A 17,781-nucleotide genomic window follows, 5' to 3' on the forward strand; every position below is an offset into this window, starting at 1 on the left:
AAGACCGTTGGTTGCTTATTCCTCGGACGTTCCACACCAAGACCTTATCCATCCATCATACAGCCTGTATTCACGGCCCTCCTCTTTAATCTGTGTAGTCTTGACTCCCAGTTGCCTTTAGTATATAAGGTTCTGTGCCTTCTTATCTTTCTAGACCTTGTCCTGGTGTCTGACATCTTATGCCCCTCTTGATACCCTACCTCATTCATCTCTTGCACTTGTTCCTCCCAAACAGCCTCATCTCCCTCCTCATTTTCCTGGTTCCTTTCCTTTCTCACAACGAAAGCATCGATGGGGCTACTACATTCTTTCTCAAGGTGTTCCTTAAACTGACTTCCTGTTCTGAAAACTGACAAGAAATAGGGGGAGATATGTACCTCCAGTTCAGCCCTCTCCAATCCCGGCATTGATACTGCCGATCTCCTATATTGCCCTGCATTTGTACTACCTCCACACACATTCCTGATTTCACCATTTCCACCCCTTTCATCTCTGATACTGACCAAAGCTGGACTCTGATTAGGGGAAATATTTTCCTTTCCCCTGCTACCCACTAGCCCCACATTTTGTTGCTGGCATTGCACTACTAATTCTGTGTTAGCTGGAGTGTACTCTACCAACGCTGCTCTTTTACTTTTAGCTCGCTGACACGCCCCACCTAGAACCATTGTGCTGATCATCTCCAACTGACTGTGCTGAGGATTCTCACACTGCTGAGGCATGTTATATGCTTGCATACCCATCACCATGTCCACTTCTCCTTGCGCAAAAGTTACCTGATATTGGCCCTGATCTGGACGACTTCCCTTTTCCTTTTCCTATAATTTTGCCGATAAACTACCTTCTATTTGATCCCCTACTGAAGCACCTTCCGGCCGCACCATTACAACTGTATTAACAACCAGAGGGAGAGGAATAGACTGAGAGGATTGCATTTCTTTGTTGAACGTAACATCTTCATCTCCATCTACCTCAGGCAGATGTAGGCCATCTCCCTTACCACTTGCCACCACAATCGCATCTTCACAAACATGATGCCTACATTCCGAATTTCCACTCCCCTTTGGTATCAAAGCACCTTTATCGGGTAGCTTTGCCCAGTTATCCTCAGCTCCATCTCTACCTTTTCCTGTCCTCATTGGTTCATTTTCACAAACACCCTGCGAGTGGCCTGTAGAGGTGTGGAATCACCTAATTACCCACTCCTTTGTACTTTCCTTTGAAGCCTGGTTGATAGTTGCATTACCTCCATTCTTAAATAGTGGTTCCACTTCTGTGATAATTAGGTAAGACTTCTCCAGCACCCTCAATCTCAAAAATCGATTGAAGTTAGCTCTCGGCCGAGGCTTTACCTTGATCCTTGTAAATGCTTGGAAATCGAACCTAGAGTTTGAGTCAATCTTTGTGACCTTCCCAAAGAAGCTAGCCAGGTCTAGAATGACTGACTCGATCCATGCCTGAGCAGGGATACCGAAGAGCCGAATCCATATACTGTCACCCCCTAACACCTCCTTTGGAGTCCACGATTCCACCGACATTAGCCCGATATCTTTGTGAAGATCTCTCCTGTTTAAGAAGTCCTCCATCCCTTTTCTGGACTTGAAAGTCAGCAGAAATTTGACAGGAGCAATCCTCACTATCTCTACATCCGTCGATTTCAGATTTGCTGCCCTGATTGCCTCTATTAACCTCCCAATCCGAACATGCTGACTTGTGGCCGTGCCCACCAGCGTTAGGTTTAACATTCTCAAACGTTCTTCTACCGCACTAGGGTCCACCGTGGTTGAGATGTCCTATATCTCTCCCCTTTGGTTATGGTTTACTGGCCCCGCCAGTGGGACGACATCCTCCTTGGTGCGGGTTGGGTTAAGCGATTCCGACTGGTTTTGATGCTGTAGTGGAACCTTAGCTTCTTCTCTCACTCCCTTTTGTCTCTTCGCCCACATGATAAACACAACCCTTCCAACGATTCATCTTTCATTTAAACATTGAATAGCATTGAATGCATCTTGCTCATAGAAGAATCGAATGAAAGCAAAACCCCTTGGATGATTCTGGAGACGATTCCAGGGTAAGAACACATCTGCCAGTTTCCTAAAATGGCCGAAAATGTGAAGAAGATCGTCTTCCGTAGTGTCATAGGTTAGATTCGCCGCAAATATGGAGTATTTGGAAGAAGTTTTGAGAGTCGCAACCCTTTCCCATAACGGCTCTCTCCGCGTTCCTCCATATGCTCCTACACAGCTTGAACCTAATGAAGCAACTAGTATATATATGATAGTATACATGTGTGTGTGGGATGTACTAATTATCAAATCCTAATATTCATTAATCATGTAAATATATAATTCGTCAATCAATTACATAAGCATAATTAAACAAGTACTCAAATGACAATCCCAAACACAAGCATGTATAGTGGTTCGGTTTTCCTACTCCACTCCTAGCGAATGCACTCAACCTATAAGTGTACCGGATTTCACTATTAGAGGTTTTAAATTAGGTTCATCTCCAACCTTTATAAGGTGCACTCCCGCCAAAGGCTTATATAAAGACTTGTGCACGTACTCACCCATGTCGGTGGCTTACGTAATGACTTACATGTACACACCTGTGTCAGTGGCCTACTCAAGGACTTACCCATGTACACACTCGTGTCGCTTGCCTACAAGACTTAAACACATACTCAACCGTGTTGGTGGCGATACGGTCCTACATAAGAATCTACGTGAGTTTGGGTTGCAAACTGTACACTCAATCCTACACAAAAAAGGAATGTTGTGGCTCTTACAATTTGACAACTTGTCAGATTGAGCCCTTTTTATAGTACCTTCTCAGGTCGTTTGATTGATGCTTTCTCATGCTTCCATCAGCTCTCTCCTTGTCTTCCCTGGATCATTTATGTCGATGCTTTACCAAACCTTCAACTCCAATATCAAACACCTTGCACGCAATGCTCCGTTGAGGTGATGAGAGTCAGATAAAATCTCTTACAACTAATGGAAAGTTGAATTTTTATGAGGATTCTCCTTGATTGACATCTTATAGGTTAATAGACATTAGGATTTGCCAATAGAATCAGTACCTAAACTCTAGAGAATGCTTGGAGTCATGATATTCTTATAGAGGAGTATGAAGTGCTCATTAGAGTGAATAATCACTAAGAAGAAAGCATGAATCTCAATGTGATAGAGCCTAAGAGGTTTGGTAGAACTTGGAATGCACTAGGGTCTCTAAAATGCCAAAATCCATGATTTGTTCAAAGATCTGAATGCATTATTTATAATAAAAAGGTTCAAATGGATCTCCATTAGTTATGCTTGATCGATTGAGCCTAGCCTTCAATTGATCGAGCTCGGCAAAAAATGGTACAGTGAACTCCCTGGACTGTTTTGGCCATGTTCGATCAAGCTCGTGTATCGAGCACCCAAACTAAATCATATTTAGGTTAGTTGCTTGCTGGACATATTTTTCTATGTTTGCTTAATCGACTCGATCTATCGAGCTTCACTCAAGCACACTATAAAATCATTGGTCTGGGTAGTTTGATTTCCAACAACTTGTTACATATATAACCTATCTTATCATGTTTTAATAAGGCTCCTAAGGTTGATGGATGATAACACAAGATTTTTATATTGAGGTAAGAATCATTTAGAGGTTCAAGGGTTATTTTAGATCAAGACTAGGGTTACTAAGGCACCTCATTTACCTGTTCTTCACTTCATTGATGTTCCAATCTTCATGTGTCTTCGGTCTTTAGCTTCCAAGGGCTCAATCGACTTCCTGACACATTAACGCAAGTGATTGACAAACAGGGTGCACTAACAATCTCTCTCTTTGTTAATTACGTAATAAAAACTTAACTTAGATAATGTCATGGTCCATACCAATGACATACCAAAATAACACAAAATATTTAATGTCAAATATAAATGATTTATAACTCAAATATACTAAGACATGTAAACTTGCATAGCTTCTCCTATCTTCATCAATCCTTACATGAAACAAAAAAATCTTGCAAAACATAATTCATTATTGTAAGACCCGTATCCTAGTCCGTTCTGTTTCGTCGAATCCTGCGATCCTTCCTGTCGAATTTCGGCAACCTGTGACGTATAATCAACGTTGCGATCGACCCTAAGCCTTATGCTGTACATTTGAGTCGGCTTAAATCAAGACTTGTACCATTGCGACCGCACCGTCGCCGCGGTTCCGACGCCGCGTCTCTCGCACCGATCCGATACCCTGGCAGGAAGATGTGAGCCGGCGTTTATTTCGAAGAAAACGCCGCGCGTTTGCAATCCCAAGAGAATCTCTACAATATGTCAAATCAATCCCATCAATCAATCACATCCATCACCTCATATCAAGTACAAGCAACCCATGCTTTCTCTCTCCAAAGTCAACCCTTTCTCACCCTCTCTCTTACACACCCATGCTAGTCAAGTACACATCACCTCACCCATCACTCACATCCATCACTCTCTCTCTTTACATCCCATCTCTCCCTCTCTCTTTCTCATTTCTCAACTCAATTCCAAGCAACCAAAGAGAGAGCTCACGTCCAAGCTTCTCCATGTGAGAGAGTGCATGTGTGTGGCCCACTTTCCCATCCCAAATCCTCCATCCTAGCCTTTCACTTCTCATCTTCAACCATCAAATAGAAGCTTAAGGAGATCGGCATTTCAACGGACCGAGAAGTTTGACCGGTGGGTGCTTCTATAGACTAGGTTTTCATGTTCTTATGATGGACCAAGTGAGGCCTACCGATCAATGGTATGGATCTCACTTTGGACCCTTGATGTGGCCAATGGCCCACCTTAATGCTCATGATCATTCCATGATGGGGCCATTCTCCATGGACCCCATCATGATGTTTATCTTCCTTGCATGCATAGGGTCATCTAGACCGTCTATTTTGGTGGAGAAAGGATCTCCACCGTTGATTTTCAATTTAATGGGCCCACATGCAATGGGACCCACTTGATGTACAATTGGATGCTTGAACGGAGGGCCCATAGTGCCGGGGTCCCTCCATCACACGTGTCTCTCACTCTTTCTCTCTCTCCCTCTCTCTTTCATTTTCTTTGTGCCTATTTTATGTGATGATGTGGCCTTTGGCCCACCCGGATGGACCCCACCATGAGGTGTGACTTTTACCCAAGCCATTTATAAATGGGGCCCACCTTACATGTGTTGCACCCACACCATCCTCCATGTGGTGGCCCACCTAAGCCGGGCCCACCTCGAATGTATGTGTTTCGTCCAACCATCCAGCGTCCAGGGACGCTGGACGTGGTATGGGAAAAGCACAAATATCAGCTTGGTTCACACCCTATTGAGGTGGTCCACTTGTGTGGACCCCACATTGATGTATGAGATCAATCCATGCCGTCCATTCCATTCTTGAGTTCATTTTAGGCGTTGAGCCGAAAAATGAAGCAGATCCGAGTAACTGGTGGGCCATAGCATGAGAAACAGTGGTGGTTACCGTTGAAAATCCAACTGCTGTTTTTATTCACCAAAATATATTGAATATTGGGCTCATCCTTCTTGTCTTGAGTTATGGGGATTGATGGCGAGCTTAGATCTCCCTGATGCGGGCCCCACGTATGCAAAACCTTGAGAACAGAGGTTTTTCAAAAAATAAAAAAAAATATATCAACCAGCAGCAGTTGCTGCTGCTGTGGCGTCAGAGACGCTGACAGCGCCAGGCGGGCGGGCGGACGAGAGCAGACCCACGGCCCTAGCCGTGGGCCCCACCATGGTGTATATTTGTCATCCAATCCTTTCATTAGGTGGGCCCCTGCTTGAAGTGGGCTCCCTCCAAAAATTGGCCCGATCTGAAACTCAAGTGGCCCACATCATGAGAAACAGTGGGCTTGAACGTCTGCCCTTGAAATCCGTTCTTGGGTCCACGGGAGTTTTGGATCACGATGAAATTTGTTTTTCCTGTTCGTCTGGGCCCGCACAACCTTACCAGCGGCTTGGATGTAAAGTACACGCTATGGAGGGCCCCACGTGAGGCCCACAGTGATGCATGAGTTTCATTCTCACCGTCCACTGGCCGTGGACGGTGAAACCCACCTTGCTGATGTGTTCTATCTGCACCGTCCACCCTGGACGGTGGGATCCACCCCACGTGTGGGGCCGGCAGCATGTGTGGGTATATATATATATATGTGTGTGTATATATTGTGTATATATATATATATATTATTATATATATTATATTATATATATATTATATTATATTATATATAATACACATGATGGCCACCATCATGTGGACCCCCCACCATGATGCTTGTGTTGCATCCAAATTGTCTAACCATTTTGAAAGCTCAATTTATAGTCCAAGTGGACCCCACCTTGGTATATACATAATGCCATAGGATTAGGCCCATCTTGATGTATTATGGCCCGTTGTTGGGGCCCACTTGAGTATAGTCATGAGGCCCAATTGGGGTGGCCCATCTGATGAATATAAGGCCCATGTGATTAGGCCTATTCGATATATTTGTGGCTGTTGTTGAGGCCCACCTTGATATGAATATAAGGCCCATGTTATAAAGCCCATTGTTCTGTATTCAAGGCCCATGGGTTATGGCCCATTGCAATGTGTACAAGACCTATTGATGCGGCCCACTTGATTTATATAAGGCCCATATGAGGCGGCCATTTGATGTATCTAAGGCCTATGGGTCTAGGCCCAATAAGACATATATAGGCCCATTGCAATGTGTGATTCCTTATGGTTTGGGTAATGATACTTTATGGCGGGCCATGCGTTGGGAGCAATGTTGGTTTGACGTCCACGTTGTAAGGATAATGTTGGTTAAATGTCCGCATTATAACTCTCCCTAGGGCCCATTGGTAGGCCCATACTTGTTGACGGTTCATCACTTTGTAACATGCTTGGTATATTTCCATGATCCATGCCCATACGCATCATATGTATGCTTGATATGAGGAATGTTTGATCGTTGCATAAGTCGTTGGGCTGAGACATTTACGGGACTTCTTATGAGATGGAGTGCCCCTCATGAGCGCGTGGTACGCGCGAGATTGCTGCATGACTGACGGTGTGACTCATGCATTTCACATTGTGTGTCGTGATTCAATGCACACCCTAGCGACATCAGGGCCGTGGCCTCCATAGGCACATCGTGGATGGTCGTATCGGATACCGGAAATATTGGCTCTAGTATTGTGGGCACTTAGGATGTCCTTGGGTGAAAGTCCCAGAACCTTTTTGGTACCAGGAGATGCTCCAACGTCTAGACCGAGTGGATACATGAGCGCCCGAGTGCCGAATACCAGTAGGCCGCGTCTCCCACTGTGTCGTGGTCGGTTGGAAGGGGGTGTGGCCTTATCCGCCCGAGTGAGGGGGCTATAAGCTAGGCTGAGTTTGACCAGCTCGTAAATGAGTCCGCTATCGACGAGCCGGGTAGGTATTGGCAGACTACTGGTCAGGCGGATAGTGTGGTCTCTTCCACTTGCTTGACTGTGCAGCTAGGGAGGAGGCAGTCAGTGTGAGGTGTATTAGACCCCGGTGATATCCAGAGAGGAACTGTATTGATATGATGAGTACTGGCATGCTTGCTTTGCATCTCGCATATGACATTTGGCTACATAGGCCTTACATCGCATGGCCTTGGTATGGCCGATAGCATTCATGCCTTGCATCACATAGCTTTGATATAGATGATAACATTCATGGACTTATCGCATATTTCCGCATTACTCTGATACTGTACACTTGGCGCTAGCCTTGCACACACACTTACACCACCCTCTAAGCTTTTGTAAGCATATGCACGACCGTCGCGTGCAGGTAGTGTTGGACAGCAGCAGCGCTGAGGCAGGAGTGCACATCAGTTTATTTTGAAGCTTTTGATCACCCTGTATTTCCCTTTCCGCATTGTACTTAAAGTTTTTGATTTAGTGGATATGTGGTGATGTTGTTTTGTGACTTGGTTATGCTTGTAGTTATGCTCCATTACAAAAAAAAATTTCATACTGAAAATCTTCCTTGTAGGATCCCAGGATCGGAATCTGGCATGAGAATGCCGGAATCCGAGAATGGGGCACTACGGAGGCTGTCGGCACCGGATTCGGCGATCGGGAATTTTGTGAGCCCGTTTTCCGAATTTGGGGCGTGACAGAAGTTGGTATCAGAGCATAACTTGGGAATACCTGAGGATCACATCACATATCTGCTATGAACTTAGAATGAATAGGTTCCAAGTCGGAATAACTTCACGATTTTTCGACTTAGACCCTTAACCTTCATGCCTTCGAGAATTCTCAAGGTTGATAGGCCCTTGTTCCTTCCTGTAGGACAAATGGCTAGAAGATCGACCCGAGCGAATCCCCCTCCTCCGCCTGCGACTCCCGCTTCTCCACCAGCTGCTGCTCCCGCTCTACCACCGGCGACTCCCGTTCCGCCACCAGATATTCCTGATTTTCAGCCCGAGGATGCCACTCCTTTACCTGAGACCGGTGCGGATCTGACCGTACCCGTGAGTGCCACCCAAGTGCAGCATATGCTTCAGGCGATGACCGCTATTCTTCAGGGGCAGAGCAGACGTCCCACTGTTACACCAGCCGAGGCTAAGCAGGAGCGAGCGAGTGCCCTTCTCAAGGACTTCCGGCAGCACGATCCTCCTCGTTTTCGAGGCGAGCCTGACCCTACTGCAACAGAGATATGGTGCTCTGAGGTGTAGAAGATATTTGACACCATGAGATGTACGACCCAGCAGCGTGTCCCATTAGCTGTATTCCTTCTCCAGGGTGAGGCTCAGCATTGGTGGGCATCTGTAGCTCGATCTGTAGCCACTGATTTTGAGTGGACCTGGGAGGACTTTGTGGACCGGTTTGACCGGAAGTTCTTTCCCGAGCATGTGCGACAGCAGCGCGCATTAGAGTTTGAGACTCTGGTCCAGGGAGACATGTCTGTGTCCCAGTATGAGGCTCGTTTCGTCACACTATCGAGATTCGTGACGTATCTTGTTGATGATAAGGGGCGGAAGGCCCGCTGTTTTGAGAACGGTTTGCGTCCTGCCCTCAGGAGTCGTGTGATTGGACACATGCTTCCGACTTTTGAGCAGATTGTGGAGAGGACTCAGATTTATGAGTCGGATTGAGCCAGTTTGCAGAGAGCCCGTGACCAGAGGGGAGATCAGAAGAGGAAGGCACCCTCTGGTAGTTCCCAGCAGCAGCAGCATCGTTCACAGCAGCGACGCACGACCCGCCCAGCATTCCGAGCACTAGTGGCACACCCAGCACCACCTTCGGGACCATTTACCGGTACTTGCTTTGGGTGTGGTAGGACGGACATCGCGTGCGGGCATCCCCATCCACGGCGGCAGGCTAGACACCGCATCGGCCTCCACGCAGCCACCACAGCGCGGCGACCACATCACCGGCCTCCGGGCCTCCCCCACAGCGGCGCGCGACCACATCACCGGCCTCCGTGGCCTCCCCACGCAGCGAGGGCGAGATCGAGCCGCCACAGCGGCAGCAGATCGGCATCGCAGAGACCTCGAGAGGGACTGCACCTCCCAGCAGCTCGGTGGTAGATTTTATGCCGCACAGCAGGACCCTCAGTCATCGGGAGGGGTCGTCGAGGGTACTCTCCCTGTTTCTGCATGCATTGCACGTGTATTATTTAACTCTGGTGCATCTCATTCCTTTGTGGCCGCTGATTTCTGTCGATCGACCGGTTTACCGATGGAGTCTGCCCGTGAGGGTTTGTCAGTATCGACACCCTTAGGGAAGACTGCAGTATTAGACCAATTTTGCTCGTCTTGCCCCGTTCTGAGTGGGGATATCTTTTTGCCTGCGGACCTATTCGTATTGCCGATGTCCGATTTTGATGTTATCTTGGGCATGGATTAGCTCGTCGAGTATCATGCCGTATTGGACTGCTTCGCGAGGACAGTCACGTTCTATATACCCGGCGTACCAGAGTTCCAGTTTGTTGCCGAGCCCAGAGGAGAGCTGCTTTCTTGTCTGTTATCGTGTGCCGTTGAGGAACCAGCTGCTTTGAGTATCGAACAGCTGCCGGTTGTTTGTGGTTTTCCCGATGTATTCCAGGAGATTCCAGGGTTACCACCTCGTCGGCACACTGAGTTTCAGATTGATCTTGTGCCTGGTACCACGCCTATTTCGAAGGCCCCGTATCGTATGACATCGTTGGAGTTACGGGAACTGCAGAAGCAGTTGGACGAGTTGTGCGAGTTAGGCTTTATCCGTCCGAGCAGTTCGCCGTGGGGAGCACCGGTACTCTTCGTGAAGAAGAAGGATGGCTCGTTGAGGCTTTGCGTAGATTACCGCGAGCTCAACAAGGTCACAATTAAGAACAAGTACCCGCTTCCGAGGATCGATGATTTGTTCGATCAGCTGCAGGAGGCGCAGTTCTTTTCGAAGATAGACTTGCGGTCCGGTTATCATCAGGTTCGGGTTCGAGATGAGGATATCCCGAAGACAGCCTTCAGGACTCGCTATGGTCATTTTGAGTTCCAGGTCATGTCCTTCGGACTGACCAATGCGCCCGCTGTGTTCATGCAGTTGATGAACGAGGTTTTCCGTCCATATCTCGACCAGTTTGTTGTGGTATTCATCGACGACATTCTGATCTATTCGAGGACCCGTGAGGAGCATGAGCGGCATCTGGAGATCACATTGCAGACCCTCCGTGCACACCGACTTTACGCGGCGAGAAGTGCGAGTTCTGGCAGGAGGATGTGAAGTTCCTCGGTCATGTGGTGACGAGGCAGGGTGTCGCAGTGGACCCCTCAAAGATTGATGACGTACGTCAGTGGGGCCAGCCCACGAACGCATCCGAGATCCGTAGTTTTCTTGGTTTAGTGGGCTACTACCGACGTTTTATTGAAGGATTCTCTCGCATTGCAGCCCCGTTGACCAGGTTGACCCGGAAGGGTGCCGAGTTCGTGTGGAGCGATGCTTGTGAGCAGGCATTTATGGAGCTGAAGGACCGTCTCACGTCTGCTCCTGTCCTCACTCTTCCCTCTGGGAGTGATGGATTTGTTGTATTTACAGATGCCTCGCGAGTTGGTTTGGGTGCTGTCCTGATGCAGCACGGGAAACCGGTGGCTTATGCGTCTCGTCAGCTTAAGGTACATGAGCTGAACTACCCTACGCATGATTTGGAACTGGCAGCAGTAGTCTTCGCACTGAAGGTGTGGAGACACTATCTTTATGGGGTGAGGTTCGAGCTCTTCTCCGACCGCAAGAGCTTGAAGTATTTGTTCTCTCAGTCCGAGCTGAACATGAGGAGGTGATGAATGGAGCTATCGAAGGACTATGATTTTGATCTCCGGTACCACCTGGCAAAGCGAACGTGGTGGCGGATGCCCTCACCCGCAACCACGAGGCCTAGTGGCGCACATGATGATTCAGAATGGAGGATGCTCGAGGATATAGCAGAGTACGACTTCAAGTTTGGTCTGCAGCCTTCTATCGTTCCTATCGAGCCTGCCGATTCAACCCTCTCTTGTCGCAAGGGTGATCAAGGCTCGACAGAAGGACGAGTCACTTCAGGAGTACGAAGCAGAGGCCGCATTGACAGATTGGCAGATTGGTTTTGATGGTGGACTTCGTTTTAGAGGCCGATTATGTGTCCTGGATATTCCTGAGTTACGCCGAGATCTTATGACCGAGGCACATCGATCGCGATTCTCTATCCACCCTGGCTCGACGAAGATGTATCGCGATATGAGGCGTCAGTATTTTTGGGCGGGGATGAAGCGCCAGATAGCCAGTTTTGTGGCCGAGTGTGACACATGCCAGCGTGTCAAGGCCGATCATCAGAGACCCCCTGGTCTATTGCAGCCATTGAGCGTCCCGATGTGGAAGTGGGAGCACATATCTACCGATTTTGTCATGGGTTTGCCGAGGACTCAGCGTGGTCATGACGCTATCTGGGTTGTCGTGGACCGTCTGACGAAGTCGGCACACTTTCTTGCAATTCGTGAGACTTGACATACGGACCGGCTCGCCAAGATGTTTGTTGATGAGATCGTGAGACTACATGGTGTTCCTGTCTCGATCGTTTCAGACCGAGACCCGAGGTTCACATCTCAGTTTTGGAGGAGCTTTCAGAGAGCGATGGGGACTGATTTGCAGCTCAGCACCGCGTATCATCCGCAGACCGATGGCCAGACTGAGAGGGTCAACCAGATCCTTGAGGATATGCTTCGGGCCTGCGCGATTGATTTCTCGGGTAGTTGGGAGGGTTGATGTTGTCAAGGTCGATGTTGTGAGGGTAGAGGTTGTGATGTTTTAACGGTCAGGGTTGTATATGTTTACTTCCTTTACTACAAAAAATGGATGAAATGCTGTATGGGTAGAAGTTGTCATGTGTTAAGGGTCAATGTTTTCAAGGTAGGGGTTGTCATGTGTTAAGGGTCGAGGTTGTTGTTCATAAACCCAAGTGTAGGGTTGTGATGTAGTAATAATCTCGGTGAGACCGAGGTCGAATCCACAGGGACTGAACTTGTACATATCTGAAAGTAGCTAGAAGTAGAACTAGAAGAAGATGTGAATATAAATATGAGATTAAAGGGAGTGGTTGTGAGGTGTTTAATTAGAAACTTAAGAATTTAAAGGTGGGAACTAGGGTTTCCAAGGATCCACTTGTAGCAATCAGGGTGATATAATGCTTGATTCAAGGACACAACTGGAATCGGAGTCCTATCTTATCCAGTTCGAAGGTATAACAATTAAGATCAAATCTGAACTTCCATTGATCTAATTCTTAACGGATGAGAGTTGTGAGAAATGGAAGTGATTCCATCACCTAGCCATACCCAGGAAACAATGACAAACAACAGGAAATACCAATCCCATAATCAATCATAAGAGAATTATAAAGATTAGAAGGGATTCTATCACCCAACCATGCCCAAGGGACGATGATGAATAACAGGATTTCCTAATTTCACAATCTCAAAAAATGAAAAGAAGATATGCAAAGCTATTGCAGATCTATTGTAATTTGAGTCACAACAAACTATTAAAAACTAAAAGTATTCCTTAAATATTAAACTAGAATAAAAGAGAGTTTAACATAAACATGAATCAAAACAATAGAAACATCCCATCACTCTACAAGCTTCACCTCTTAGCCTTAGCTAAGAGGTTTAGCCAACCATAGACATGATTAGATTCAAAACCCTAGAAAAAAGCATGAAAAACTAAGGAAGAAAGAAGAAAAATAGTTGGCGACGGCTCTCCACCCTTGTGCTTCGCTCCTCCAAACCCTAGATAGATATGCCTAAGGATGCCCCGGGGTCTCCTATTTATAGTTTTGGTGCTCCATGCTTCAAACCGACCTTCCAATTTCAGAAACCGCCTTTCGAAAACCGCCTCAAATTTACGCACTCCATGTAACTCTGTGTAACTTTGTGCAATTCGTTCGATGACATCGAATTGCCTTTGATGTCATCGAAGGTGCCTTTTATACGTGCCTTTTCACATTGTTGTAGCTTCATCCGGACTGTGTAACCTTATATGTATTTGATCCTACCTTTGATGTCATCGAAGAGGCCTTCGATGTTATCGAGTGCTGTTCGAGGAACCGATAATGCGTCCAAAAGAATCCAGAGAGTTAATCCAATTTCTTCAATAAATTTGATGCCATCGAAGAGGCCTTTGATGTCATCGAGCAGGTTTTCGATATCATCGAGGAGAGTTTCGAGTAATCGAACATTGTGCCCAATCTGTCCAGCGAGTTTTGTCAAAAATTCACAGAAAATTTGATGTCATCGAACTGGCTTCGATGCCATCGAGCAAAGCTTTCAGACATTGAACAGGACATCAAGTCATCGCAAAATGTCTTCAATTTGTCTAGCAACCAACTTAATTTTTATTCATAAATTCAATGTTATCGACCCGTGTTTGATGTCATCGAACGGTGATTGATGACATAATCAATGTGAATTCTGCACTTGTTCTTTCAACTTATTTCATTCTCCACTTGGTTTTCTTGAATCTTGGGACCTTGAAATCTTCAATCTTTGTCTCCTAAGATCCTTCTTTTCCTTGGTGATCTTTGAGCGTTAAATTCATGTTTTTAACACCTTTTCTAATCTAAGCTCTTAAAGTCACCTTGCAACACAAACATGAGTAAAATAGGACATTAAGCAGTATCATGTTTATAAAACCAAGATATCAATGGGGGATAATATGCAATATTTGACCCTCAACAGTTGTGCAGGTCGAGATTATCATGTGTTAAGGGTCGGGGTTGTCATGTGTTAAGGGTCGAGGTTGGGAGGTGTTAAGGGTTGGGTTGTCATATGTTCACTTCATTTACTACCAAAATGGATGAAAGACTATTAAGGTCGAGGTTGTCATGTGTTAAGGGTTGAGGTTATCATGTGTTAAGAGTCGGGGTTGTGATGTGTTAAGGGTCGAGGTTTGGAGGGTCGGGGTTGTGATGTGTTGAGGGTCGAGGTTGGGAGGGTCGGGATTGTGATGTGTTAAGGGTCGAGGTTGGGAGGGTCGGGGTTGTGATATGTTAAGGGTCGAGGTTATCATGTGTTAAGGGTCGAAGTTGTGAGGGTCGAGGTTGTCATGTGTTAAGGGTCGAAGTTGTGAGGGTCGAGGTTGTCATGTGTTAAGGGTCGGGGTGTTGATGTATTAAGGGTCGAGGTTGTAATGTGTTAAGGGTCGAGGTTGTGATATGTTAAGGGTCGTGGTTGTCATATGTTAACTTCCTTTACTATAAAAAGGATGAAAGGCTTCAAACTAAATACACAGTAAAAGAATGTTTTAGTCCGTATTCATTGGTACTATAGCCCTAAGGCCCACAGTGGGGTGATTCGTTCCATCCACTTGTCGGCCAGCTCGATGTGGTCCCAAGAAGGCATGGTCCACTTCCAAAAAACATAACAATGAGCTTGAAAAGTTTCAACAGGGGGTGACACTATCACCATTGTTTTCTATTATGTGGCCTATAATAGCTCCGGATGAGGCTGATATTTGAGCCCTAACCCCAAAATGACATGGCAAAAAGGATGGGGGTCATGAATTATACATATACATCAATGTGGGCCCCACGAGTTGAGGCTTTTTCATGCCAAAAAAGGGCTTTTACCATGTCGTTTTTTCGAGATTGAATACGACTTAACTTCTTTTTTCACTAAAAAACCATACAACTATTGATAGAAGGATAAAAGACAATTTAGTTTGAAAAACTTTTTAAGACCTGTCAGATGACTACCTTTAGAATATTTGGAACTTCCATTGGATTTAGAGATTTTTAACCATACCACAATGCTAGTACGGTCAAAATCCCTTGTCTTTTCAACGCATAAAACTAACATGAGTATATACCACCATAAACAATACTTCTAAAACACCCGGTTGTATTTTATTTTCATATAAACAATTTTTTAATTATTATTTTCCCACTATGCAGACATGTACGGAGATGGTAATGCCCATTGGGAGTGGAAGCAATGATACCATGTTTTAAAAGGAACCATTCGATATGAAAAACTATATGGATGAGTGTAGGAATATGTATGGCGTCACTCCAAGGCCTCATTGGATAACCACAAAATTTGGTGGGCATGTAAGTTTCTTTCGCAAACACTTTTAGCTCTATGTTTGGATGCAAAAGAAAATCAAATTGGGAACATTCAATTTAATGAAGAGGAATCTTTCCTAGCATTCAAAACTTGGGAGCAATCCTCATAATGCTAAGTTTTATTGAGTTTTGTTTTCTTGAGTTTTTTTTAAAAGCTTTTACTGAGTGGTGATCAGGTTGAGTTTTTCCCCGAGTTTTCATGAAATCTAGTCAAGTTGAGTCAACTCATCTGATTTTTTTTTTTCATGTTTTTTAGACTATGCTCAGATCAAACTCCTAATAAAGGTACAATTATTCTGCTCCATGCAATTTAGTTGTTTAAATTTGATAATAATTGGGCTTTGGTGTCAACTATAGGATATAAAATTGGCGCTACAGAGATTTAGCAGCAACATCATATTTTCCAATGGACTCAGGGACCCTTATAGTGTGGCAGGGTATAAAAATCCGCTTCTCTCTTTCCTATGGTCTATTTGGTTGCACTAATTATTAGGATATTTAATGATTAATCAGTTTAATTTGGTGTAAAATTTCTCAATATTTTATTAAATCTGATGCAACCAAACACACCCTTAGCGTTTTTTTATTATTTAATTTTATTTTATTTTAAACTTGTTTCTTTCAAATGGCCTAGTGAGGATTTATTTAATATTATTTTTTCCATAAACAGGGTACTACAGAACATATCGGATAGTGTTGTTGCTATATATATCACTTAAGGTACTTCCGCTGTCTTTTTTTATTTTTTATTTTGTTGAGATCTACTGCCCATCAGGTGGCCCCAACACATCTCATTGTAAGTTAAGATTTAACCAATAATGCAATAGGTGAGGCTTAATGATGGGTGAGCCCCTTTTCATATTCTCCTTAGTGCATGCCTAAAAAATTTGGTTGGTCCAAACTCATGCGGGCCACAGCACAGGGAACATTACAGAAAAAATAAATAATAGAAAAATGTACTTGTCACGCTCCAAACTCAGAAATCAGGCTCACAAAATTCCCGATTGCCGAATCTGGCGCTGATAGCCTCCGTAGTACCCCATTCTCGGCTCCCGGCACCTATGCACCAGGTTCTGATCTTGGGATCCTACAAGGAGGATTTCAAACATGATTTGATTCATAATGAGCATAACCATAAGCATAACTCACGAACAATAACCATAAGAACACCATCACAAAATCCACAATGATTAAAAACTTTGAATACAATGCATATGAAAGGAAAATACGATATAATGAAAGTAACAAAAACTTCAGAAGCTCGGCTGCACACTCCAACTGCGGCGAGGCTATGGCTGCGCCTTGGCGTCACCTGCACACATCAATCGTGCATAAGCTTATAGAAAGCTTAGAGGGTGGTGTAAGTGTGTGCGCAATATGAGCGTGCTCAGAATGCAAGGTTAGAGCAATGCGGAATTATGCTAATGAGTACATGAATGCAAGCAGCCGTACCAAGGCTATGCGGTGTAAGATATGAAGGCTACCGGCCATATCGAGACCATGCGATGTATGATGCAACTCAAGTATACCAATCCTCATCCAAATCCACATACAACTCATCAAATATCAGTACAGTTCTCATTGTGGATAATCACCGGGGTTTAGTATACTTTAAATAGCACTGCCCCTCTCCCAGCTGCACAGTGCAAGTGAGCGTAAGAAACATCACTATCCGCCTGGCCAATAGTCTGCCAATACCTATCCGGCATATCGATAGCGGACCCATTTAAGAGCTGGTTAAACTCAGCTTAGTAATGCCCTCTAGCCTCGGGCGAGTAAGGCCACACCCCTTTCCAACTGACCATGACACAGTGGGAGATGTGGCCTCCTGGTATTCGGCCCTCGTGCGCTCATTTATCCACTCGGTCTCGATGTTGGAGTCATCCTCTGGCACCATCGGGTTTAGGACTTTTCACTCAAGGACATCTATGGCGCCCCGATGCTAGAAATATTATTTACGGTATCCAATCCAACCATCTACGATGGTCTGTGGAGGCTAGGACCCTGATGTCGCTAGGGCATACAATAATCATAATCACACACATGCAAGTGCATGAACCACTCTACCAGACATGCAACAATCTTGTGCTTACTGGGCGCTCATGTAGGGCAACTCCGCCTATCAGGGAGCCCAAAAACAATCTACCCGAAGG

General features: G+C 45.4%; 1 pseudogene; it reads left to right on the forward strand.

The window, feature by feature from the left end:
* Positions 1–17,781, forward strand: part of LOC131248278 (uncharacterized) — a 50,143-nt pseudogene that overhangs the window by 20,225 nt on the left and 12,137 nt on the right.

The sequence above is a fragment of the Magnolia sinica genome, chromosome 1 (genome assembly GCF_029962835.1).
Source record: "Magnolia sinica isolate HGM2019 chromosome 1, MsV1, whole genome shotgun sequence".
NCBI lineage: Eukaryota > Viridiplantae > Streptophyta > Magnoliopsida > Magnoliales > Magnoliaceae > Magnolia > Magnolia sinica.